The sequence below is a fragment of the Crinia signifera genome, chromosome 6 (assembly GCF_055691185.1).
Source record: "Crinia signifera chromosome 6, ASM5569118v1, whole genome shotgun sequence".
NCBI lineage: Eukaryota > Metazoa > Chordata > Amphibia > Anura > Myobatrachidae > Crinia > Crinia signifera.
Genome location: NC_139222.1, coordinates 202,139,036 through 202,165,780, shown reverse-complemented (window position 1 = coordinate 202,165,780; position 26,745 = coordinate 202,139,036). Strand labels below are relative to the sequence as shown.

The 26,745-nt window shown below is 42.9% G+C and overlaps 1 protein-coding gene across 2 annotated transcripts in view; it reads right to left on the bottom strand.

Annotated features, from left to right (window-relative positions):
- Positions 1–25,389, bottom strand: part of TMEM100 (transmembrane protein 100) — a 49,490-nt gene extending 24,101 nt beyond the window's left edge. Inside the window, exon 1 of one of the 2 annotated variants that reach the window (XM_083148640.1) lies at positions 25,096–25,389. The gene's annotated coding sequence lies outside the window, so the exon portion shown is untranslated. Of the gene's footprint in view, positions 1–2,261; positions 2,299–25,095 lie in introns of those variants that run through there. The other variant, XM_083148641.1, reaches the window with a different exon arrangement.
- Positions 25,390–26,745: the final 1,356 nt, after the last annotated feature.

Below are 26,745 nucleotides of genomic sequence, written 5' to 3'. Positions count from 1 at the left end.
AGGCCCTGCTCTGAGGAGCTAACAATTTAGTGGGAAGGGGCGACAGACTGATAACATGAGGCGTAAGCACGCGGGAGTTGGCCTGAAGGCAGGATGTTACCAAAGCAGAGATTGTCAAGGCATGAGGCAGGGGTTGTTTTTCAGTGACCATTTGAAGCTTTGCAAGGTTGGGGAGAGTCTAATGGAGTGAGGGAGCGTATTACAATGAAGGGGTGCAGCACTTGTGCATGGGAAGCAGTGATCATACAATAGAAAACACTCAGAAAGGAGCTATCTACACATTGTAGGCGGAATAAAAAATGATAAGGTAACAACCCTCCCAAAAAAGTGTTATTGTGACTGTGCATACACCTCCGCTAGACCACTGCTTTTCTTGTTCCAATTCAAAACATATATTCTTCCCAATGTGTTTCCAGTCTGCGTTCCTTTGTGCCCCCTGGGAACTTTAACTAGTCTGTTAGTGGGAATGCAAGCTTTCACTGGAGTGAGTAAAATGCTTTCCAGCTGTACATTTACTAGAAAAAGATATTATATGGCTCTATTCCTGAAAACTAAAAGGCATACTTTCCATACCAACTGCACACACCAATACACAATCAGGATAGTAGCTGAGCACAATCCTGTCCTGTGCTTTGGTACATTAGGAAAACCTCACAGAGGCTTGTTTAGTAAGTGGAGGATTTCAAAGCAGAATTTACAAGAGAAATACAGAAAATACAAAACATGCCTGTGTATAAGGTGAGCAATATGGTGGCCACCGATATTGATCCGATATCGATTCAATATCGGCATCCGGTAGGGAGAGGAGACTCGCCGCATTGAGCAGCATGGCCCTCCTTTCGATCTAGCACATCAAAGCAGAAATAGACTTGCCTTCACAGTCACAGTCACTTGCCTTCACAGTCTATTTCTGCTTTCCATCCCGATGCTGAGTGGCCGCGTATCGTGATCGAATGCGGCTCTACATGTGCGATGAATAGAAAGCGATCCTGAATCGTACCGTGTGTACAGAGCATTACTTTTAATAATACTGACGTTTTAAATCCTGCAAGCAAACCACTGACCATAAGTATACTGTATACTGTATATAATTGTACTGTCAAATTTGAAATCAATCAAGTCATGAATTGAGGGCAAACGGGTTACAATTAAGTTTTCAGTTTACATAATACTGTAAACTTTTATTTTTATTTATTTTTTTGCTTTGGAATCCTTGTGACGCTGGCTGTAACATTTGTAAAAACATGATACAGATCTTTAGAAATTGGTGTGACGGAGGCATCCCGAAGGCATGCACACGTAGTGGAGAAAGATGACTTAGCAAGAAACTGCAGCTTAGCAACAGCAGAAACAAGGTCCCATAGTAAAATAACCTATAAGAGACGTACTCAAGGAACACAACTTTATTGCTTCCTAATCTGTACAACATTATAACTCAACGCAACTTACTTTGACAGAAAACCCTTCAGTTTTACAAGGCTACAAAATTACAAAAAGACACATTTGCTTCCAGTAAAGACAAAACTCATCCAATACATATTAGTATGCCTTATAAAGCACATACTGAAGCTGGCCACATTGGAATTTGTTTCATCTTTGCAATATCCATATAACATATCCATATTGGAACATGGCTCACAGTACAACAGACATTATACTGTAGCGTAAGGTTTAACATTTACATAAACAAATGTCATTGATAGTACATAAAGTAGCAATGAGCATATCTGCATGCAATGTAAGTATACAGGACTCCTAAATAAATACTTTGCTGCTGTTCTAACACCTTAGACACTGTATACTACAACTTGGTTAAACTTCTGCTGTGTTAATGCACATCACTAAGGCACTGCTAAAAGTGAATTTATGAAAAGTGCATGTTCATTATTTCGCATTTTTACCCATTTTCAATGCACATGTATAATTGAGCCCCAGCGGTATTCTGTATTTACATTTACTGCACACTGAATTCTAAGCAAAATTATTAAATATCCCTGGAATAATAATTATATCAGCATGTTTACATACATTATTAAAATACACACAATGTAATGCTGTGCTGTTTTTTTAGCAGAGTTTAACAAAATAATTGTATTTATATTTATATAAAGTCAAATATTAACCTCTCATCGAATTACTTTAAATCTACTTTTTTACTTACACAAGCAATTAATGTTATAAACATATCTATGCAGGAATGATATAGAAAAATGAAAGCTTTATGGGAATAAGTAGTGCTAGCAGACTGAGCAGACCCTTACCTTTCCATAGCCAGTCTGCAACTGAACTGAACTGAGGGAGACACATGTACAGAAAAAAAAACTGAGTGGATGCAAATCACACACCGTAAGGGAACGTCTTTAAATTGCTTGCTACTTTGCAAAGGGAACTCTGTTAGGGAGAGTGGAAAAAGCTTTGTTACTGTAGCATTTGCTTTTCCTCAGAACTTATCAAGGAAGGTAGACATAAGTAAGAACTAGTAAAATAGGCATTTTAATATCAGTCATTGGATAAGCAAAGCATATTTTGTATCATGTAAATTTAGTGTCTAAAGAATATCCTACCATAGTGTAAGGAAAGGAAACAAGTATACATTGTGTGTAGGCATTACTGTATGCAAATACAAACCTTCTCACATGACACCTTCCACAAAAGCTTATTGTTTCATAGAAATTAACTAGGTTTAATTAATTCACTGATGAGATGCATTAATATAGCATCCATACTTGCCTACTTTTGAAAACTAGTTTCAAGGAGATTATAGTTGGTAGAATAATTTTGCACAGCACCCCATTGAGGAGGCGTGTCATGTTCCACCCAAAGGGTGTGTTTAGTGCCATATATGGAGAGATTGTGAAAAGAGATGTGAACGTGGCACCTAGAAGCATGGGTGTGCACTGCTACATCTGAGAGGAATCTTGTAAAATGTCTTATATCCAAATGTAGATGAGCCCCAAAGCAGTTAGTAAGAGCTACTATACTTGCTAAAGTGCTGGGAAATGGTGCTGATGATTCAGTGTAAATGTATCTGTCTCATCCCTTTTTCCCCCCAAAAAATGCAACAGTGTAATGTGGGCTAGGTTAAATGAGGGAGATTGCTAGACTAATGAGGGAGAGAGGGAGAGAGAGAGGGAGATTGCGGCTATTTCAGGGAGTCTACTGCAGAATGCAGGAGGGTAGGCAACTATGATAGCATCAATGATTAAATCCTCAATTATGGCAGTAGGAAGAGAAGTGAGGTTTTTTTTTGTTGCACATCACACTTATGTTGATAGGTAAGATTTAGATTTGTTTATAATAGATGTTTAACCAGCCCCCGTATCTCCACATTCTACAAAATATTGCTTTCCCCGACGACTTTCAGCAATAGCCTCCATATGCCTATTTATGAGATATTGTGGTGCTATGGAAATAATTCAGCTTTGGTTGTAATTTTGCAAAGATTCGCAAAACTGCAACTGATATCTCCTGCATACGAGGGCTGCCCAGCACAGGGCAAGACTGCCCCGCAAGCCTTGTCCCTCCCCACGATGCATTTGCAAAGTTTTCAGATCACGTTGCCAGTATGCGAATGCTTTGCTATACAGTGAGGTGTCCATATACTAATATCTTATAGTAGCCAGCTAGCTGCTAAGCCAGTTGGCGGGTTGCCATTTTTTAGATTGCATTGGCTGTGTGTGATGTCATTTAGCTGCCAAGTCCCAGCATGAAAATTGTCCAGTCACACCTGTGCCTCCCTGACCGCACCCCTGCAAGGCTGCGTTGCTGGCCCCTGCTGGCCCTTAGGCTGCGGACACATTTTTTTCAATAGCAATTTTTGGCAACATAGCAAACCTCAAGCTCAATATAGTCCAGCATATAACTCCCCCATCAGAACTGCCATCATTGCCGGACTGGGGCATGAAGGGTCAACCGGGGAAATTCAGTGGTAAGGGACCATGCTTAAGAGTGTGGCCGGTCTCCAGATCTTGGCTAACCATCAGAGAGCGCATGGTCTGTGCAATATAAGGAAACATATGTATAATGTATAAATCAACTGCACAGTCTGCTACCTGATCCCCAGAGAAGGAAATGGGCCCTCGGGCAGTGGGCCCACCTATGGTCTCCCCAGTACCTGTGAGGGCCAGTCCAACCCTGACTTTCACATTTTCAGTTACTTATACTGCATATCAGAAGGCATGTCCGCTCCTGAGGAAGGGCCATGGAGGAAGAGGGTGGGATTGAGCACCGCAACCCCCATTCTATGCATTTTAGGGGTGTACCTAGCGCTCCGTAAGCAGCTAGGCAGCCCCCTGCTCCCTCCCCGCACTGAGTAGATGCCGTGCACATGTGCACGACATCTATTCAGTGATAACTGGTTGCTCTGCAGAGCTGTGCAGAGGTGATCACCAGCATCCCCAACTGCAACCCCCCTCCCCCTCTGGCCTGTGGGACACTGTAAACCGCAGGATGGACAGCAGGACAGTCTCCAGTTAGCGGGACAGTTGGGAGGTATGCACTCATGAGTACTCTATCTTCTTAACATTGACCATCAAGAATGTCCAAAACAAAAAGTGATACACATATTAAACACGGGTGAAATTCTGCATACATACTATAACAGTAACATTGTGATCATCATAGGAAATGGCATATAATAGCTTATAGCCCTTATGGTAACAGTCATACACTGCCAGGGATTACTAATGAGCAGTATTACTGTATGTTATTATTTCTTTTTACTTTTTGATTGTCTCCATTGAATTTTCTTCCATCACAAAACTTTCTTTATTAAGTTGTTTGGACTTCCACAACCCACATCCTCTCCGCTGCAAACCTTAAGTAAAACAATGAGTATCCATTGACATGGAATGTATCCAATTCTTTGAAAGATCTCAACACCCACATATGCACATACACAAACTCACACATGCACATAAATTTACTCTCACACACACTAAATGCTCGCTTCTCTCAAGGACAAAATATCTACAAAACATTTATTTAAGATCAAAGCTGCTTGTTCATTTAACTTCTTTCTGGTCCTGGGAACATGGCACAGCTTGAGCTAAAGATAGAGAGAGGTCATAACATGTAATAATTCCATAATAAAATAACCTTATGCAATGTATTCATGCTGTGGGCAGCAGTGACAAGTTTCTTCAATGATACAGATTTTTTTTAGAAATATTTGTATTTATGATCAGAGCCAAAAGGTTCACCCTTTAATCCTGTTTTCCATGACAAACACAGAACACGAGAGTTTCCTCTGATTATCTCATGCGATTATGCACACAAATAGCCCCAATAATGCACCACTTACGAAAAACAGTATTTTTTTTTTAATCTACCTACAGTATCAAATTGCGTTGAGTGACAAACAGGGGACCTACTGTATGTAGGAAAGCCCCAACGCGCTAATTACTCATAGAAATTTACAACAAGTAATTTGAAACTGGCCAAAGGTCAATAGTCATTCCTCTGATATTAGTGTTTTGAGACCCGGATCAGAACATTATACACACACACGCACACACATATTACACATTTCTGGACCCTTTTAATTATTTTGTGTATCAGTGTATTACATATTAATGTGTGTATTGTTTATGTGAGTGTATATAGGATCTGGCTCTCCCTGTAAATTCGTTGTCCTGCGCCAGGTGTCCACAAAACCATAACACATAATAAATGCAGCACTGCAGGCAGTTTAACAACTACCTTTATGATATATGCCCTTTTATAAGAGTATTTATTAACCCTTTGAGTGCCAACATCTCTGTGAGAGATGTACAAAATATCCACCGCGGGCACCGTGGAGTTGCCCACGGTGGATGAGCTGTCAGTGTGGGAGGTAGATTTCTTTGTACATATCTCGCAGTATGTAGTGCTGGTGCACGCGGAGGGATAACTAAACATAATGTGTGTGTATGTGCTCGTAGAAGGCTTTCTGGCTTTGCACTGCATGTCTATGTGGTCAACCTCTGTCAGTGGCGCACGCAGGGGGGTTTCTGAGCACCCAGAACCCCCCCAGGAGTCTAAAGGCACTAAACTGAAAGCCGAGGGTCCACTCTTTCCATGGGTACAAGAATTTAAAAAATCGGCCCTTGGGAACCGGAGATATCTGACTTCAAAGCAGTGGTCCCCATCCAAGCCTGTTAAATGCTATTCCCAGTCAGATATTTCAGGTTCTGTCTGACTTGAGTTTTTCTGAGGGTAGATTCCAAAATCTGGGACTCTCCCCCTTTGAAGGATCCTAGCAGCTTGTCTCTACTGTGCCCAGAACCAGAGATATCAGCCTTCCAGCAGCTGGTTACTGCTCCAGCTCCACACCAGTAGCGCACGCAGGGGGGGGGTTTCTGAGTACCCAGAAACCCCCCAGGAGTCTAAGGACCCTAGGCTGAAAGATGAGGGTCCCCTCTTTTCATGAGTGCAAGAATTTTAAAAATCGGCCCTTGGGAACCCGAGATATCTGACTTCAAAATAGTGGTTCCCATCCAAGCCTGTTAATTGCTCTTCCCAGTCAGATATTTCAGGTTCTGTCTGACTTAGAGTTTTTCTGAGTGTATATTCCAAATGCTGGGACTCTCCCCCTTTGATGGACACTAGTAGCTTGTCTACAGAACCAGAGATATCAGCCTTCAAGCAGCTGGTTACTGCTCCAGCTCCACACACCTGGTATGTAGTTTTATATACTCGTTGGCAGATTGCTCTGCCTCCTGAACTCTGATTCCCTAGTGCCCAATAACATTTGGTAGGTGTGATTCTCTAGTTTTTAATTACATTAAAATCTAAGAAATCTATTTCCGGGAACTGGATATATCTGCAGTCAAGCAAGCTGTCCTCCCACCAGAAAATTATGAATAATAAGCCCACTCCACTATACACCCCTCCTCTGCATATTAAACATCCTGTACAACCCTGGAAGTTGTGTATCAGGGCTTTTTCATTCAGCCCAATGCCCCCTTCTCCCACCCCATTTCCCACCATCTGTACAGTAAAGGGGTAATTAGTGGAAATTACTGATCCAGGCCCTACATGCTGAGCGGTTGATATAATTCCCCCTATCAACCGCGGGACATCAAAGCTTCCCCCACCCCTACCGCTGGAGGATTGGTAGTGGCCCCAATACATTGCTATGCCCAGGGGTCTACACTGCTGTTATATATATATGTGTGTGTGTGTGTGTGTGTATATATATATATATATATATATATATATATATATATATATATATATTTATTATAATTATTATTTAAATACATTTGGTCTATCTATAAAACTTTAACTGACCTGACATATACTGGGTCACCTAAGTGTCCATCTCCGTGCTTTGCTCCGCCCCTCTGGAAACCCCCTTCTGAAAATCCTGCATTTGCCCCTGCACACACCTGGTATGTAGTTTTATATACTCATAGTCAGGTTGCTCTGCCTCCTGAAATCTGATCACCTAGTCCATAATACCATTTGGTAGGTGGAATTCTCTAGTTTTTAATTCCATTAAAAACTAAGAAATCTAGTTATGGATACTGGAGATATCTGCAGTCAAGCAAACTGTCCTCCCACCAGAAAATTATGAGTAATAAGCCCACTCCACTATACACCCCTCCTCTGCGTATTAAACATCCTCTACCACCCTGGAAGTTATGTATCAGGATCCCTTCATTCAGCCCAATGCCCCCGTCTCCCACTATACGTGCAGTAAAGGGGTAATTAGTGGAAATTATTACTGATCCAGGCCCTACATGCTGAGCGGTTGATATAATACTCCCTACCACCCGTGGGACATCAAAGCTTCCGCTCATAGCAACCCCCCACCCCTACCATTGGACATTGCTATGCCCAGGGGTCTTCATTGCTGTTATGTAAGTATATATATATATATATATATATGTGTATGTATATATATATATATATATAATTATTATTGTTATTATTATTTATATACATTTGGTCTATCTATAATACTTTAACTGACCCGGCATATACTGGGTCACCTAAGTGTCCATCTCCGTGCTTTGCTGCGCCCCTCTCTGGAAACCCCTTTCAGAAAATCCTGCATTTGCCCCTGTCTGTTACTAAGCTTAGGCTTCTTCAATGCAGGAGGATGGCGGCCAATTTACATGCAGCACCGGCTGGTGAGTCCTGATTGGCTAACAGTACACAAGCTCTGATTTGCTCAAAAGCCGATGCAGCATTTTAATTGGTCGCCGGCATCCTGCAAAGAAGCTAGTGCTTCGGGACCTGAGGACTAGGCACAGCGCAGGCAGCACAGCGGAGGGTTGCGGTGGGCAAAATGAGGCTGGGGCCCGGGACAGCTGTACCCACAGCACCCCCCTGTTGGCGGCCCTGCTTGTCACAGTGTGACTCACTGCTTGGAGCCACTCCTGCTGAAAGGTGCATGTATATGTACCTGCACATAGATATAAAATTAATTATTAGACAGCAGGTTATTGTAACACTTGGCATGAGATTTCAAATAGCTGCAGACCTGCTCTGAATACAGCCAGGTAGCCCACCATTCTTTGTCCAGCTGTCACCGCTTTCAATTCTGCCCAGCTGGCGGCAGTCCCTGTTACATCAAGCGGCAGTATTTCTCTCCCCTTGGCAACAAGCATTTCACTCCCCCTAGGTAACAAGCATTTCACTCCCCCTAGCATAGGCGTGCGCAGCACACTTTATTAGGGGGTGCACCATCAAAGGGGTGTTCATAGCTCCACCTATTGGGGTGTCTAACACCGCCAATTAGGCATGTCTACCATCATCGATTGGCACTGGTTACAATATATCTCAGCCACACCATAATCTCCTGCCTATTTCAGTTTTAATCTTCTAATTACTCTGTGTAACACTAACCGCACATGCAAATAAAGTCATAAACATATATGGATGATGCAGGTATGTAGTAATATGACAATGGTCTATTACAATTACCAATGCAAACACACATAATTGATTGATAGGTGCTTCTTTTAATGGAATACAGTTCTAGAAAGCAAAAGTCTTTTGCTGGTATTGCTAGCAGCATAAGGGTGGGCACAGCATTAGGGGGTGCCTGTGCACCCTTAACACTCAATGTGTGCACACCTATGCCCCCTAGGTAACGAGCATTCCACTCCCACCTTTACATATACAGTACACTGCTTCTAAAGCACACACAATTTTCCATTGAAATAAACTGAATTAAAAGTTTTATGACTTTTCAATGAATCAGAAAAATGTAATCTTTGGGGTGCAGCTCACTCAGGGCCAGCCAGTGTATTATTACTCCTTTATTGGTGTAAATCAGTTATGAATCCATCTATAGAATAACAGATATATCCCAGTACTAGTTGCAGTTCTTCTTAAATATCAAATTTTAAAAAAGGTCAGTGGTTAAAAAGAAAGTGTAAGAAAGGGTACTCTGAATTTAAACAATGATTGACAATATTTAAGAAATCTTTCTCTTTAACTACAGTATGAAGGGAAAAGTTACTGCCAAAATTGCCAACATGCTGTGAACAAAACACACATTGATAAATGGCCTTTATTAGTGAGTTTTTGTTCTGGTGGAAGCCAGAACCAAACACAGGGGGGGGATTTACTAAAATGTATATTCTACTTCACATGTGATGTTGCTATGGGCAACCAATCAGAATCTACTTCTTATTTATTTAGCACCCTCTAGAAGATAGTAGACAGCATCTTATTGGTTGTCCATAGCAACATCACGGGCCAAATGTAATAGGGTGAGAGTTTCAGAAAGTGAGAGATTTTGGGAGACTTTTCCCATGTTTTTTGAAGCAGCAATAAATTACACGGCAAAATCAGGTTGATTTTGCCATGTAGCTGATTGCTGCTTTAAAAAACATGGGAAAACTCTCCAAAATCTCTCACTTTCTGAAACTCTCACCCTATTACATTTGGCCCCACATGTGAAGTAGAATACACATCTTAGTAAATTTTCCCAGGGTCTTCTTCTGGTTCACTCTCAGAGGTAAATTCCTTCTCAAATGGACAAAACCATGTGCACTGCCGGTGGGGCAGATATAACATGTGATAGAATTAGATTTGGGTGGGGTTTTTCTTCAAAGTGAGATCTATATTGCAGTGTAGAAATAAAGCAGTCAGTTTTTTCCCTGCACAGAAACAAAATAACTATCCCAAACCTAATTCTCTCTGCACATGCTACATCTGCTCCCCTGCAGTGCACATGGTTTTATCCATTTGAGAAGGAATTTGCCTCTAAGGGCAGTATTCAATGTGAATACTGGCGACATGCCAGAATGTTTGTGGGGCAGAGGTGGGCTCCCCGGGTGCCAGGCAGCACAGGCTGCCCCCCCGGGAGTGCCAGCAGGGGACCGGGTATATTCACTACACCCGATCATGCATATGTAATGATCGGGTGAAGTGAATATATGAATATCTAATGAGCGGCTCAGCTCCGGCCCCCTGCTGGCTGCTCTGTGTAAAAAAAAAAAAAAAATTAATTAAATATATATTCATGTGCTTACAGCATGCCCCTCCTCAGAATAAAATTCCAGATTTTTTGACACCAATTGTAAAAAACAAAACACTTTATTTTAAAAGTTCACATTCCACTTCACCATAAAAACATAGCGATTGCTACTCGGTGAATCATGGCGAAAAAAACCTTGAAATGTATTCGCCATCTGGTCATTCAATAGGGTGATTCACCATTTTAGTCAGAAATTCGCCTTACAGCACAAAATCGCCATAAAAACCTGTCGAATCAGCCTCATTGAATACCGCCCTAAGAGTGAACCAGAATAAGGCTCACAGTCAGGCATCTTCTGTAACCTTGCATGCACTAGCTTCCCAGCTGAGTAAATATGCTTTACCTCTAAAACAGGAAAATGAATGCACAAAAGGAAAACTAGGGGGAACCGTATACGGTTCCCAATTTTTTTTTTTAATCACGGCACCTTAGAGCATCAAAATGTTTTCAAGGCGCCCCTAGTCCAAATGTTTCTTATTCAGAAAAAAAATCTTAAATTAATTACATTGTGTTTATATATCAAAGTTCTGTGGTGAGGGACAGGATTTGCTTCTGTTTGTCCACATATGTTTTGATTGGTATCCACCAGCACTGGTTTTGCCTGTTACATTGCCCATAACTAATATGAATTGATTCTTGTCCACCAACCCAAGACACCACTGCAAGTGTCCTGAGGCACCCCAGGGTGCCTAGGCACACAGTTTGGGAACCACTGGTACAGATGGAGGTAGCCTCCCTCTTGCTGGTGAATCGCCAGATTGTCTCCGCTGGCAATCCGCCAGCAGCGAGGCGCTCCATCTGAAAATCTGACTGAGACACGCGTGCGTATCACACGCACGTGCGTCTTAGTTTCCGGGCGTCGGGGCGACTGGAACCCTGTCCGTCTCCACTTCAGGGAGACGGACAGGGTTAGGTAGGACAGCGGGGAGGCGGTGGGGACCCCGGGTGACCGCCGACAAGCTGGCGGGGACCAGGGGGAAGCGCCGTCGGAAGGGGATGCGCGCGCATCTCGTGCGCGCGTGTCCCCTTTCACAGAACAGATGGCGGCGATGGCGGCTGGCGATTCTTCCGCCATCCCCTGCAAGGCTGAGCCCTGCTCCATCTGTATATGTACTAAAGTGTGGCTTTCACATGTGAGGATGTTGTCCATAGCAAACATTTAGGCTATCATCTAGAACAGGGCTGGGCAACACCGGTCCTCCAGATGTTAATGAACTACACATCCCAGGATGCTTTGCATTAGTTTTGCTATGTGGCCATGCTGACACTGATGCAAGGCATGCTGGGATGTGTAGTTCATCAACATCTGGAGGACCGGTGTTGCCCAGCCCTGATCTAGAAGGTGCTGGATAAATTAGTAGAATCTAATTGGTTACAGTGGTTATCTATGCATCTAAAAAGCCACACTTTAGTAAATATATTCCTATTGCTGAAGAACAAATTCTGATTCTCACACTTTAATCCCAGAGAAGCCTCCTTCCACCATGTTTTGCATCATCTGCAAATGTGAGCATGAGCAGTAGTAAAAGCAATGATGATTATGATAATTTAGGCATAGAAATTGAGGATGCTTCTATGGAAGTTGTAAATGTGCAAGAAGATAAGGTGGATAATTTTGTATCTGATAATGATGATGAACATATTGGACAAGAAGAAGTTGATAATATTCAGGAGCTCTGTAAAAGTATCTGTTTTATTTATAGTTCCAAAGCAAGTCGCAAAAGTGATATTAACCATCTAAGCACCATCTCCGTCTTCAAGTTATTTATCAAAATATGGATATTATATAAACTATTGACTTTTATTTATCAAACAAGTTACAAAATGAATAAAACATATAGTCAAAGGCATTGGCAAGGTTAGAAATAATGATTTTTATTTGAAATAATAATTTTGGCCATCAAACTTTGAATGCTCCTTTTGGCATTCTAGCTGTTAATTTGTTAGGGTAATCTAAGGAAATTTCACCCCACGCTACCTGTAGCACCTCCCACAAGTTAAATTGGCTAGATGGCCACTTCTTGTATACCATACTGTCAAGCTGTTCCCACAACAGCTCAATGGGGTTGAGATCTGGTGACTGCGCTGGCCACTCCATTACAGACAGAAAACCAGCTGCCTGTTTTTTCCCAAAATATTTCTTGCATAATTTGGAGGTGTGCTTTAGGTCATTGGCTCCAATCAAGCGTTGTCCACGGGGTATGGCACGGAATTGCAAAATGGAGTGATAGCCTTCTTTATTCAATATCTCTTTTACCTTGTACAAATCTCCCACTTTGCCAGCACCAAAGCAGCCCCGGGCCATCACATTATCTCCACCATGCTTGACAGATGGCGTCAGGCACTCTTCCTGCATCTTTTCACTTGTTCTGCATCTCACAAACACCAGAAACTTCAATTTGTCTGTCCATAACACTTTTTTCAAATCTTCCTCTGCCCAATGTCTTTGTTCTTTTGCCCATATTACACTTTTCCTTTTATTGGCGAGTCTCAGATATGGCTTTTACTTTGCCACTCATCCTAGAATTCCAGAATCCCTGAGTAGCCTCTTCACTGAAGACATTGGCACTGGCATTTTCTGGGTACCATTTAATGAAACTGCCATTTGAAGACCTGTGAGCAGAGCTGAACTTCCCATTAGGCACATTGCCTCACGCAAGTGCCTAGGGGCAGCATATGTTTGGGGGTGGCACCTGGATGCTTGTGATAGTATTGTTAGAGTGAAATGTACCAGTAACTGCAAAAAATCAACTGTACTGGTATATATTCCATCTTGAATAGAGTGTAAATGGATAGGACATGAAGATACTGCCTCGGTAAACTGTCCTACTTAGTAAATATGTATATATAATTCAAAAAGTAACAGTTAGTGGCTTTTTTATTAATCCATTAAATTAGGTTCTCAAATGAGAGCTTGTAAGTAATCAATAAAAAGAATACAATGAGGTGGTGGTGGTGGTGGTGGTGGGGGGGGGGGCATTATTGTTGTGCCTAGGGCACCCTCACCCCTAAATCTGCCTAGATGTCAGTCATCTATTTCTCAAACTAGAGACTCTAATGTGCTTGTCTTTTTGGTCAGTTGTGTCCTGGGACCTCCCACTTCTCTTTCTACTCTGGTTAGAGCCTGTTTGTGCTGTTCTCTGAAGGAAGTAGTACACACCGTTGTAGGAAATCACAAAACACAATGTACCATTAGAACACTGGAAAGATGGTTGCTGGAAATGGGCCTCTATACACCTACATTAACAATGTATAGAGTGTTTTTCTGACTAATTTAGCTTTATCTTCATTGAAAAAAGAGTGTTTATCTTTCAAAAATAAGGAATTATCTAAGTGACCCCAAACTTTCGAACAGTAGCGTATAATAACAGTGGCGCACCACCCGGGAATGTGGTGTTAGTGTGAATGCAGATGGAAGGGGGGGGGGGGATTTAAATATATGTATGGAGCCGCTCTAAGGTTGTAATGGGGGTGTGGTGGGTTTGTAATTTTGTATGTAGCCGCGCTTGGGTTATGTTGTATTGTTGAGGGGGGTGGTGTTGTATATATGTATGGAGCTGGAGGCAGTGTGTCGATGTATATATGAATTGATGGATATACAGTAAGAGAGAGGCAGGGTATGTGTGCATATATGTACGTATGTATGTATGTATGAGAGTGGTGGTGAGTGCATGTATGAGCGCAGCAGTGTATGTATGTATGTATGAGAGTGGTGGTGGGTGCATGTATGTATGTATGTATGTATGTATGTATGTATGTATGTATGTATGAGACCAGCAGTGTTTGCATGTATGTAAGTATGTGTACATGTATGTATGTACATAAAGTATCATATACAGTATGGTCTCTTGTGTAGTTTACTATAGCATTTACAGATGCTAATAGGATCTTAATGTTTGGTGATTTTAATCTCACAAGTTATATAAAATCTGTCACTTTATATTGTATAAATACTGTGCACACACACACACACACATATATACTGTATATATACAAACGCATATGTGCTGTGTCAATATACATACAAGGGGCACTTTAATAGAGAAGGCATCCCATGTGCAGCCTCCATCAGCCGAACCCCCTCCTCTCTGCTAGGAACAGTGCCCACCCACCTTGTAGCACAGAAGGGTCTTAGCACTAGAGCTCTCAGATTCTATTGGGCATGTGCAAACTAGAGATGAGCATGTTCGGATCCTAGAGATCCGAACCCCCACGAACTTACCTGATCCGAGGCCGGATCCAGGGAGTTCGATGGTCGCCGCCATTTTTCTGAGTTCAAAACGAGGCCGGACGTCATCTTCCCGCTGTCGGATTCTCGCGAGACCTGGGGATATATAGTTCCCGGCGGTCGGCGCCATTTTCAAACAGGCTGACGATTTCAGGAAGCATGGATGTGTCCGTGGTGTCTGCTGAGCTGAGCTGCTGGGGAAACATGCTGGGGGGATGAAATGTTGGGGGGGGGGATTTTTGCATAGGGGGCTGCTGCTAGTGCTACAGAGGGGGCTACATTATTTTAATTTTTTTACATTTTTAATTAATTTTTTTTTTTTAAATTTAAATGACTGCTGCCAGTGCACAGTATAAGTCCAGGGTGCCCGCATGTGTGCTGCATCAGTCCAGGGTGCCCGCATGTGTGCTGCATCAGTCCAGGGTGCCCGCATGTGTGCTGCATCAGTCCAGGGTGCCCACATTTGTACTGTATCCCTCCAGGGGTGCCCACATGTGTGTTGTATTTGTCCAGGGGTGCCCACATTTGTGCTGTATCAGTCCAGGGGTGCCCGCATGTGTACTGTATCCATCCAGGGGTGCCCACATGTGTGCTGTATTTGTCCAGGGATGCCCACATGTGTGCTGTATCAGTCCAGGGGTGCCCCCTTGTGTCCTGTATCAGTCCAGGGGTGCCCGCATGTGTGCCATATAATTCCATGAGTGCCCCCATGTGTCCTGTATCAGTCCTGGGGTGCCCGCATGTGTGCCGTATAATTCCAGGGGTGCCCCATGTGTCCCATACCAGACCAGGGGAGCTGCCCTTTTTTTTATGAAAATAAAAATAAGGTTTTTTTTTTTTTTTTTTTACTGCAAGGGCTGTTAAATGCTCTGTAGTCCAGGGGTGAGCCAAGAGTGCTGTATAATTCATGGGGTGTTGCTAAGTAAGGTGTGCTGCTCTTTTTTTATAATTAAAAGAATACAAATTTTTATTTTTACTGCAGGAATTTGTCTGCCGTATAATTCCATGCCTGCCGCCATGTGTGCCGTATCAGTCCAGGGGTGCCGCCATCTGTGCCATATAATTCCATGTGTGCTGTATCAGGTCAGGGGTGCCACCATCTGTGCCGTATAATTCCTGGGGTAAGCCAAGTCTGCCATATAATTCATGGGGTGCTGCCAAGTGTGCTGTATTAGTCCAGGGGTGCAGCCAAGTGTGCCGTATCAGTCCAGGGGTGATGCTAAGTGTGCCATATCAGTACAGGGGTGAGCCAAGTCTGCCAAATAATTCCTGGGGTGAGCCAAGTCTGCCGTACAATTCATGGGGTGCTGCCAAGTGTGCTGTATCAGACTAGGGGGGATGCTAAGTGTGCCATATCAGTCCAGGGGTGATGCTAAATGTGCCGTTTCAGTCCAGGGGTGATGCTACCTGTGCCATATCAGTCCAGGGGTAATTCTAGGTGTGCAGTATCAGCCTAGAGGGGATACTAAGTGTTCCATATCAGTCTAGTGTTTGTGCCGCACACTTGTGTGGCTTATCATAGTTATCCAGCTACCTCGGTGCAACCTTTTGCCCTAAAAACAATATTGTAAGGTGTGAGCTGTTCAGAATAGACTGGAAATGAGTGGAAATGAATGTTATTGAGGTTAATATAGCGTAGGAGCAAAAAAATAAAAACCAAAATTCTGCGATTTTAGCAGTTTTTATGCTTTTTTAACAAAAAAAAATCAGAACCCAAAAAATCCAAACACAAAACACTTAGGAGGTGTTTTGCCAAAACCCATTAGAACCCAAAACCTCAAGGTAATCAGAACCCAAAACCCGAAATGTGGCCGGTGCACATCCCTAGTGCAAACCACTGGAAAAATAGTATGGCGACCATTTTTCAGGCGATTCCAGCAGCGCTGCCTTCATCACGGGACTCCGGAGGGTAAGTATTAAAGAATGAGTATATTTTTAGAGATTAACTGCGCACTAAAACAAGCTTGATTCGAACTAGCAGCTGTTAGCAAGAAGGCAGGTGACCAACCTGTATTAAGAATGATAATTTGCTATTGGGTGTGCTATCAGCGCTCTATCCTTTTGTGTGTGTGTAGAAAATATATATAAACATGGATCACACTGGGATGTAAAATATATGGTTTTTACTTCAGAAAAATGTTTAAGAAAGAGATATATATATATATATATATATATATATATATATATATATATATATATATGAATAAATGAGAGCGCTCCATAGTGCAATAACAAAATTTTAATTTTTAAAACATTCCAAGCATGGATAAGTACAGTGTAATGTACCATGGTCGACAGTTACACACAACCGCAATGTATATCCCAAAATATAATAAGCTTGCAGCAGGGCCCTCCTACCTCCAAGTCTGTATGTTGTTACCCAGTTTGTTTTATCACTGTCTACTATTGTAAAGCACAACGGAGTCTGCTGCACTATATAAGAAACTGTAAATAAATAAATAAAATAATAAATGAATATAAGCGCGTACCTGTTTCACACAGGGTGTTGGAGTGGTTCCACTCTCACATTCAGACAGCAAAACAGACGAGCTACGCCAGGCCATGCTCCTACGCATTTCGTCACTGCGGACTTCGTCAGAAATTTTGTAACTTTTGTTATTGCACTATGGAGCGCTCTCATTTATTCTTTTAGATTACTAGAACCTGTGGTATCCAGATATCTTTGGAGCAGCCGGGTTTAAAGTAAACCCAGAGTGCATTTGGAATACCTAACTGGGACATTAACCTATTGATTTGCATGACTATGCCCCCCCTTTACGAATGTGTACTGGCATCAGATCACATACCCGGAGCCCCAGCGTGACCAAAGTGTATTGCTTGCGGTACTCAACAGCTTCCTGCACCCCCGTCTTGTAATGGTGGCTCTTGTGCACTTGCTTTTCCTTCCCCCGGGAACGGAGAGGAGACACAGAGGTTCTGGGGAGCCGGAGGAATCACTGAGCATGGGAAGGTGGGCCTGCTGAGTCCCCCCGGGAGATGTAGTCTTAGCCAGCCACTACCCCTCGTGCTCCCCAAAGATCAGCCGGTGGTGTAACAGTAACAGGAAACTACACCTCCCAGTGTCTGAGGAGCTGCCTATGAAAAACCGGTACAATTGGTACAATAAGAACTAGCCGGTACAGACCATTAAATAACGTTACTGTAGCAGCTAAATCGGTACAGTTGGAGGGTATGTGTATGTGTATATACCTGTAAAAAGGCTACGAGTTGCTTTATTTTGCTTAAGACCCCAGGACTATATACAGTGGTGCCGTTCAGACACCTCACAGCGAAGGCACGGGGCATCATACAGTCAGCAAGGAGCTGAGTGCCGGTTACCGTTCGTTTCATTGTATGTATATATATATATATATATATATATATATATATATATATATATATATATATATATATAGATAAACTTTGAATGGCACACCATATACTTGTAAATGACGACCGGGGTGCTCACACAGAGAAGTAGATATACATGGGTGACAGTGGCACACACTCGGATTTTCATAAAAAGCAGTCAGGCTACAGCAGTAGTTTCCAACGTTTCGGAGTTTAATCCGTTGTCAAGGAGAGAACAATTAACAATGAACAAAGTACTTACATATATAGATGTGCACCGGATCCCACCTCACGGTGTTCTGCCCGTCACACACTACTCACAGTACGGAGCTTCCTGGTTGGTCACGTGACCGGGACCAGACAGCTGATCTCACACGGGGTTCCCTGGAAAGCGTCCGTTGCTAGGAGACAGCGGTGGTAGGTCAGAAACATCTGATCTGTGGGAGCGATGTCTGAGCACCTAAAGAAAACATGCCAACAGTGTTAGATACACTCAGTGATGAGAACAAGAGATGAGAGAGTGAAAGAAGATAAGGACAAAAGTGGGGAACAAGAGGGGAGGGTACAAAGTACGTGGAAGCCAAAAGATATAATACAGTAATGCAGTAAACTCAAATGACAAAGCAATGTAGGCAGATCACGGACCCAGGAATATCAGAACATGTTATACGATTATAGGAACATATTAAATGACAATTGTTCATTCAGTCCTCTGGGGTTAACTGTGTCCAGCTTAAAAATCCATTGGGTTTCAATCTGCAATAGTCGTTTTCCCCTATCCCCACCGCGTAGGTCATCGGGGACGTGGTCAATGATAGTATAGCGTAAATTCGCCAGATTGTGTTTGGCAGACACGAAGTGCTTTGCTACGGGTTGTTCGACAGTCTTGTTTGTAAGGGCTGCTCGAATAGCAGTACGGTGAAGAGCAATTCTTTCTTTGAAAGTTCTGATAGTTTTCCCCACGTAGCCGAGGCCGCAGGGACAGGTAATAAGGTACACAACGTACGAAGAGGAACAGGTGAGTACATGCTTGATAGGGATTGACCGACCAGTGTGTGGGTGATTGAAGGTCTTGCATGCTATCATCGCGCTGCAGGTCGTGCATCCCGTACAGCGGTAACAGCCAGCAGGTTTCTGTTGAGTACCAGAGGGTAATCTTTTGGAAATGTCCGTCCGGACGACCATGTCTCTGATGTTTCTACCCCTAGTGAAGCATGACATCAATCTGGTTGTTTTCAAGGTTTTTAGATCCTTGTCTTGTTGTATCGCAGGCCACAGGTTGCGTGCTGTGTTGTGGATGTGATCATCAGCCGTATTGTATGAACGTACCCAGCCTAAGGTGTCGGGGGGAAAATCCTTCGACCTTCTCTTCTGTAGGGTGTCCTCTCTGGATATGAGGTCCAATTTGGCTCTTGCCCCTTTCAGTGTCTCTTTGGAATAACCTCTCTCATAGAATTTGTTTTCCATCATGTTGAGGTCATGATTGAGGGTTGTCTCGGAGCTCGTGATCCTTTTAACCCTTAGAAGTTGGGAGAAGGGGAGACCTCTCTTAAGGGCTGGGGGATGGTGGCTTTGAGCAAGCAACAAGGTATTGCGGTCAGTCTTTTTAGAATAGATCGCTGTGGTCAAGGTCCCATTCACAATGGAGATGCAAACATCAAGGTAGTTTATCGAACAAAGACTCATGTCAAATGTAAATTTGATTGGACAATCCATAAGATTGATGGATGCAAGGGCTTCCTTGAATTCACATTGGGTCCCTGTCCAGAACAGTAAGACATCGTCTATGTAGCGGGTATAGAAGGAAATTTTCATTCCCAGATTGCTGTCGAAGAACAATCTTTTTTCAATGTCAGCCATGTAGGCATTAGCATATGACGGCGCTACCGGGGATCCCATAGCACAGCCTGTGCATTGCTTGTAGTATTGGCCGTTGAATAAGAAAAAATTTCTGTTGAGAATGAGGTACAATAGTTTCATCATCAGTTCGACAGGGGGACCTTCATATAAGGGGTAATTGTCTAGCAATTTTCTGGATGCTTCAATTCCTCCTGAGTGCGGGATACTGGTGTATAGACTACTAATGTCTAATGTCACCAACCAGGTACCCACTGGGATGGTCTGGAACATTTTCAATTTATTGAGCAAGGCCGTGGTGTCTTGTAGATATGTGGGGGTGTTCTGGACTGCAGGTTGAAGAAAGAAGTCCAGAAATGAAGACACATTGCTGTAGAGTGATTGGCGAGCAGAGATTATCGGTCTACCAGGCGGAGACAGCAGATTTTTGTGAATCTTTGGTAAACAGTATAGCAGGGGTATCCTGGGTGATTCGATTAGAAGCCAATCTCTCACGCTGGATGGTATGTCTTTCTTGGAGACTGCTTCATCTAGGAGTTTCACCAATTCTGCTTTGTATTGCATCGAGGGATCGTGAGGCAAGTGTTCGTATGTGTCAGTATTAAGTTGAGCATACACTTCTTGTTTGTAATTATTAATGTCCCAGATCACGATACCTCCCCCTTTGTCGGCAGGGAGTATCATGATATCATCGTAAGAGCGTAAGTTCTGGAGAGCCAACCATTCATCTCTCGACAGATTTGAGAATGTGTGTTTCTTGTCATCATCGTGTAGGGCATTCACTTTATTCTCTAGTATGCGATTGAAGCCGAGAATAGTGGAGTTCGATGAAGGTGGGTCAAATTTTGACCTATTCTTAAATGAGTCATAGATGGAAGGTGGACATGATGTCGGCATGATGTCGCTCCGACTGAAGAATTCTTTTAAACGTAGTTTACGGTTGAGTTTGATATTCTCAACCTTCCAGTCGAAGGCATTGAATTTATTAGTGGGTACGAATGATAACCCTTTGTTGAGCACTGCCATTTCACTCGTTGATAGTATGCGGTTGGAGATGTTGAACGTCACATCTTCTTGCCGCGGGCGAGATTTTGAGCTGCGATGACTTTGTCCACCTCGTCTGGGGGGTCTCTGTCTTTTTCTCTTATGGCTCGGGTTCTGACTCCCGGTGGTGGGCGCTGGTAGTTTTTTGACTGCTGTTTTTTGGATTGTGTATCACCCGCTGAAGATGCTGCGTCGCTGGAGGTGTCGACATCGGTGGTCGTGTGGTAGCCACGTCTCTTTGGTCTTCGATCATATTTCTGAGGTCTGTGTGGGCCAGAAAGCCATCTGTACACATTTTGCTCAGAGTAGTCGCGATTAACGCGATCGAATTTATTTTTCTTGAACGCCAGTAATTCCTTCTTGAAGGTGGCAAGTTGAGAGGCCAATGCATTGCTGATTATGAAAATCTTCACCTTTCGAAACTCACTGAAGACCCAGCACAGACCTGGTTGCCAAAATTGGCCTCTCAACTTGCCACCTTCAAGAAGGAATTACTGGCGTTCAAGAAAAATAAATTCGATCGCGTTAATCGCGACTACTCTGAGCAAAATGTGTACAGATGGCTTTCTGGCCCACACAGACCTCAGAAATATGATCGAAGACCAAAGAGACGTGGCTACCACACGACCACCGATGTCGACACCTCCAGCGACGCAGCATCTTCAGCGGGTGATACACAATCCAAAAAACAGCAGTCAAAAAACTACCAGCGCCCACCACCGGGAGTCAGAACCCGAGCCATAAGAGAAAAAGACAGAGACCCCCCAGACGAGGTGGACAAAGTCATCGCAGCTCAAAATCTCGCCCGCGGCAAGAAGATGTGACGTTCAACATCTCCAACCGCATACTATCAACGAGTGAAATGGCAGTGCTCAACAAAGGGTTATCATTCGTACCCACTAATAAATTCAATGCCTTCGACTGGAAGGTTGAGAATATCAAACTCAACCGTAAACTACGTTTAAAAGAATTCTTCAGTCGGAGCGACATCATGCCGACATCATGTCCACCTTCCATCTATGACTCATTTAAGAATAGGTCAAAATTTGACCCACCTTCATCGAACTCCACTATTCTCGGCTTCAATCGCATACTAGAGAATAAAGTGAATGCCCTACACGATGATGACAAGAAACACACATTCTCAAATCTGTCGAGAGATGAATGGTTGGCTCTCCAGAACTTACGCTCTTACGATGATATCATGATACTCCCTGCCGACAAAGGGGGAGGTATCGTGATCTGGGACATTAATAATTACAAACAAGAAGTGTATGCTCAACTTAATACTGACACATACGAACACTTGCCTCACGATCCCTCGATGCAATACAAAGCAGAATTGGTGAAACTCCTAGATGAAGCAGTCTCCAAGAAAGACATACCATCCAGCGTGAGAGATTGGCTTCTAATCGAATCACCCAGGATACCCCTGCTATACTGTTTACCAAAGATTCACAAAAATCTGCTGTCTCCGCCTGGTAGACCGATAATCTCTGCTCGCCAATCACTCTACAGCAATGTGTCTTCATTTCTGGACTTCTTTCTTCAACCTGCAGTCCAGAACACCCCCACATATCTACAAGACACCACGGCCTTGCTCAATAAATTGAAAATGTTCCAGACCATCCCAGTGGGTACCTGGTTGGTGACATTAGACATTAGTAGTCTATACACCAGTATCCCGCACTCAGGAGGAATTGAAGCATCCAGAAAATTGCTAGACAATTACCCCTTATATGAAGGTCCCCCTGTCGAACTGATGATGAAACTATTGTACCTCATTCTCAACAGAAATTTTTTCTTATTCAACGGCCAATACTACAAGCAATGCACAGGCTGTGCTATGGGATCCCCGGTAGCGCCGTCATATGCTAATGCCTACATGGCTGACATTGAAAAAAGATTGTTCTTCGACAGCAATCTGGGAATGAAAATTTCCTTCTATACCCGCTACATAGACGATGTCTTACTGTTCTGGACAGGGACCCAATGTGAATTCAAGGAAGCCCTTGCATCCATCAATCTTATGGATTGTCCAATCAAATTTACATTTGACATGAGTCTTTGTTCGATAAACTACCTTGATGTTTGCATCTCCATTGTGAATGGGACCTTGACCACAGCGATCTATTCTAAAAAGACTGACCGCAATACCTTGTTGCTTGCTCAAAGCCACCATCCCCCAGCCCTTAAGAGAGGTCTCCCCTTCTCCCAACTTCTAAGGGTTAAAAGGATCACGAGCTCCGAGACAACCCTCAATCATGACCTCAACATGATGGAAAACAAATTCTATGAGAGAGGTTATTCCAAAGAGACACTGAAAGGGGCAAGAGCCAAATTGGACCTCATATCCAGAGAGGACACCCTACAGAAGAGAAGGTCGAAGGATTTTCCCCCCGACACCTTAGGCTGGGTACGTTCATACAATACGGCTGATGATCACATCCACAACACAGCACGCAACCTGTGGCCTGCGATACAACAAGACAAGGATCTAAAAACCTTGAAAACAACCAGATTGATGTCATGCTTCACTAGGGGTAGAAACATCAGAGACATGGTCGTCCGGACGGACATTTCCAAAAGATTACCCTCTGGTACTCAACAGAAACCTGCTGGCTGTTACCGCTGTACGGGATGCACGACCTGCAGCGCGATGATAGCATGCAAGACCTTCAATCACCCACACACTGGTCGGTCAATCCCTATCAAGCATGTACTCACCTGTTCCTCTTCGTACGTTGTGTACCTTATTACCTGTCCCTGCGGCCTCGGCTACGTGGGGAAAACTATCAGAACTTTCAAAGAAAGAATTGCTCTTCACCGTACTGCTATTCGAGCAGCCCTTACAAACAAGACTGTCGAACAACCCGTAGCAAAGCACTTCGTGTCTGCCAAACACAATCTGGCGAATTTACGCTATACTATCATTGACCACGTCCCCGATGACCTACGCGGTGGGGATAGGGGAAAACGACTATTGCAGATTGAAACCCAATGGATTTTTAAGCTGGACACAGTTAACCCCAGAGGACTGAATGAACAATTGTCATTTAATATGTTCCTATAATCGTATAACATGTTCTGATATTCCTGGGTCCGTGATCTGCCTACATTGCTTTGTCATTTGAGTTTACTGCATTACTGTATTATATCTTTTGGCTTCCACGTACTTTGTACCCTCCCCTCTTGTTCCCCACTTTTGTCCTTATCTTCTTTCACTCTCTCATCTCTTGTTCTCATCACTGAGTGTATCTAACACTGTTGGCATGTTTTCTTTAGGTGCTCAGACATCGCTCCCACAGATCAGATGTTTCTGACCTACCACCGCTGTCTCCTAGCAACGGACGCTTTCCAGGGAACCCCGTGTGAGATCAGCTGTCTGGTCCCGGTCACGTGACCAACCAGGAAGCTCCGTACTGTGAGTAGTGTGTGACGGGCAGAACACCGTGAGGTGGGATCCGGTGCACATCTATATATGTAAGTACTTTGTTCATTGTTAATTGTTCTCTCCTTGACAACGGATTAAACTCCGAAACGTTGGAAACTACTGCTGTAGCCTGACTGCTTTTTATGAAAATCCGAGTGTGTGCCACTGTCACCCATGTATATATATATATATATATATATATATATATATATTGTATACATATTATATATATATATATATATCCTTTAAGCTTCTTAAAGAAAGATACAGTAATAAACACAGATACTATGTTTACCATCTCATGTCTCACATGTATTTAATTAGCAAAACTGAAAAACAGCTCTTGAAGTGAATCCATGCTCTGCAATAAATTACTAGGACCTTCTGAGAACTGCAGGCTGAAAACAATTATAACTACATTCTTCAGGAAACTGGGATACATCAAAATGCAATCCTTTAAGTGCAAGATTTCACAATATCATTGTATTCTTTTGGAAAATAATTATCCAAAGTATTATACATTCAATTTCATCTAAAAAATGCAAGTCTTAATATGTACACGCTATTTAACCTTGTTGTTTATCAGAATGATTTTAGGATTTATTCTCATCTATGACACATGGTGCCCAGCTCCTAGAACATGGTGTTAAACAGCCTTATTTTTTATGTCATATATAAACACTGTTATGCTTTAACATGCAGTACCTTTAGAAGAACACAACTCCAGCCATTACTTCTCTGTAGAAGCTGTACATCTTCTTGTCACATGTAATATAAATTGTCAAAGTTTGTTTGCTGGTAAAAACAAAGAGTCTTCATTCAGTTTCCATCCATGAATGGTTGTGTATGTGCTTTTCTGACACTGAAAAGTATATTCATCTGCCAGATCTACTCTCCTGCGCCGCTTCTGTGCTTTCTAATGAATCACTCCCAATGAAATGATTGCAGGAAAGGCAGATGTCATTTCTCCCTCTTGCCTGTGTGCACATCCATTTGCTGGAAGTAGCATCAGCCTGAAAGGAAACATTTGGAATCCCGTCTCCATCCACTTGCAAGTCTTTGATGGCTCTAGTCTAGGGTGTGTAGTGGGAAATAGGAGTGTTTGCCAAACCAAATTAAGATTTGAACTCTATTGTTTGTCTTCCAATCAAGCACTTTTGGAGATTGTAAAACAGACAAAGTTTGCTTTCACCTTACTGTTCAAAGAGATATTTTTTCGACAAGAAACAGACCGGTCTTATTGTCTCCTATTTGTTTAGTTAATTTGAATATACAGGAAAGCCTCATTGTTGCCCCTAGAGGGGGTTCTTCCTCTGACCTAATTAATCTGTAATAAATAAGGGGCGTATCAGCGCAATGAAAGGTCCTTCATGCAGCTAGACATTCTTAAAATGTATTTATGTTCATGTGTATGCTGAAGACATTAAGCTTGTGAGGGACTAAATGCAGGATGTATAATTTCTACGACGCCACAAGTTCCTCAGTCCACAGGCATAACAAATCATATATAAAACCAAATCATACAGTCAGAATTAGTGCATGGAAGGTGCAGACCATGCCTGTCCAAACTATGGCCCTCCGGCTGTTGTGAAACTGCAAGTCCCATCGTGCCTCGCCATAGTTTTGCTATTAGGGAATGCTAAAAGTATGGCAAGGCATGCTGGGATGTGTAGTTTCATAACATCTGGAGGACCATAGTTTGGACATGCCTGGTGTAGATGACCAGAGGCGTACCTACTGTACATATTTGTAGGCCCCATAGCAAAAGTTTGTAAGGGCCCCCTATTTAGCAACTGACTGTGATAAATCATAAATGTATGTAAAACATATTAGTTAGACAGCAAAGATGGGCCCCCTTCTGCTCTGGGCCCCATAGCAGCTGCACCCCTTGCACCTATTGACAATCTAGATGAGTGGGCAAAAATGTGGAAGATGAGGTTCAATGTGGATAAATGCAAGGTTATGCACCTTGGGAGACATAACCAGTGTGCTAGTTATAAACTAAGAGGGGAGACATTGTGTAATTCAGTACTGGAAAAGGATCTAGGAGTCCAAATAGATAACCAACTGGGGTGTAGTGCTCAATGTCACATAGCCACAAAAAAGGCCAGAATTCTAGCATATATTAAAAGGGGCATGGAAACTAGGGACTCAAAAGTAATTATGCCACTGTACAAAGCTTTGGTTAGACCACACCTTGAATATGGAGTACAATTCTGGGCCCCACACTATAAAAAGGACATCATAAAAAAATCCAAAGAAGAGCAACAAAGTTAATTAGGGGACTGGAGAATCTAAGTTACAAGGAGAGATTGAGCAATTTGGGACTATTTACACTAGAGAAGAGACGTTTCA